Below are 1,294 nucleotides of genomic sequence, written 5' to 3'. Positions count from 1 at the left end.
ACCGGCAGGTGTGCTTCGGTGATTATCCAGGCAGGATCAGGGAAATGTGCCACGCCCACCACACAGACAGAGACAAGTGCACAACATTAGAATGGGGAAACACAGGGAAACACAGGGAACGACAGTCACGACTGTCATCGTGACAGTATGAGAGATTGGAAACAAAGGAAGGAGAAAAGGAGTTGTAAAGATTGGCGAGACAGAGAAATCAAGCTGGGAAGGATGTGCTGCAGGTGAGGTTGATTGAAGGACAGAGATGGATCTGGTGGTTCTTACTGTGTATGCATTGTCCTGGATATTCAGTGGTTAGTGCAGACTGAATCAGCTCATCATGTTTGTTTTTACTGCCAGGCCACATAAGATGATTTCAAATTTAACCAGAAGAAACAGCATTTAAAGAAAGCCTTGTTCTTTGGAGCTACTGTATGTGTTTGCTGATTATCACCACAAATTTGTGAATTTGCAGAGAAACTGAATGTTATTTCTAATGATTATCCAATGTAATCATCTTTTTTTTTTTTTAAACCTTTTTCTTAATTTTTTTAAATAGTTTTGTACAACGGTGCAGGTGAATGCACAACCTCGTATGTCAGTGCAGTACTACATATGATTTAAAGTGACCCTCTTCTCTTTTGTAATACACACAAAAACATCTATTTCTGTATCCAAACTAGGAGAGCTGCATAAGCATACAATAATAGCCAATGTTATGACTCAAAAGGCCTTTTTAATGAAGCCCCACATTTGTGACTGTGAAGATTAGATTATAGCAACATAAGAAAAAACTTCTGTCTGGTATGTGCAGATCATTTTCATTTCTGTTAATGTATAAGTGTATAACCTGTATTTGTGATTATTTGTAAATACATTTCCTTCTTTTTTTATTGTAGTTTTGAATTGTGTTGTTAAATTTGCAGGCCATGAGACTATGCCAATGAGAGGAGACATTTTAATCATGTTTAAAGCAATTGCTACAGTCATAAACAGGTGGCTTTTTGTGACATTAAGTTGTTTTTGTTTTTTATCTACACTGATTTAAGCACTGATCACCGTGAACTACTTTGAAGGTTGCAGTCATTAAAATAAAATGTACGATCATTTCAAGCATTTCATACTGAAAGATATCTGACGGCATGGTGTGTTAAAAAAAAAATCAGCTGGCAGTTAATTTCCTTGTGTGTGGGTGAATGTTGACAAGAATGGACAGGATCGGGAATGACATCATTAGAGGGACAACACAGACAGGAAGGTTTGGAGAAAAAGCTAGAGAAGCCAGATTGAAATGGTTTGGACA

At 37.3% G+C, this 1,294-nt stretch overlaps 1 protein-coding gene across 3 annotated transcripts in view; it reads left to right on the top strand.

Annotated features, from left to right (window-relative positions):
* LOC103384366 (nicotinate-nucleotide pyrophosphorylase [carboxylating]) overlaps nt 1-1,294 on the top strand; it is a 9,818-nt gene that overhangs the window by 5,578 nt on the left and 2,946 nt on the right. The window lies entirely within an intron of this gene.

Source organism: Cynoglossus semilaevis, chromosome 9 (genome assembly GCF_000523025.1).
Source record: "Cynoglossus semilaevis isolate Cse_v1.0 chromosome 9, Cse_v1.0, whole genome shotgun sequence".
Classification (NCBI taxonomy): Eukaryota; Metazoa; Chordata; class Actinopteri; order Pleuronectiformes; family Cynoglossidae; genus Cynoglossus; species Cynoglossus semilaevis.
This window is presented reverse-complemented; position numbering and strand designations above follow the sequence as displayed.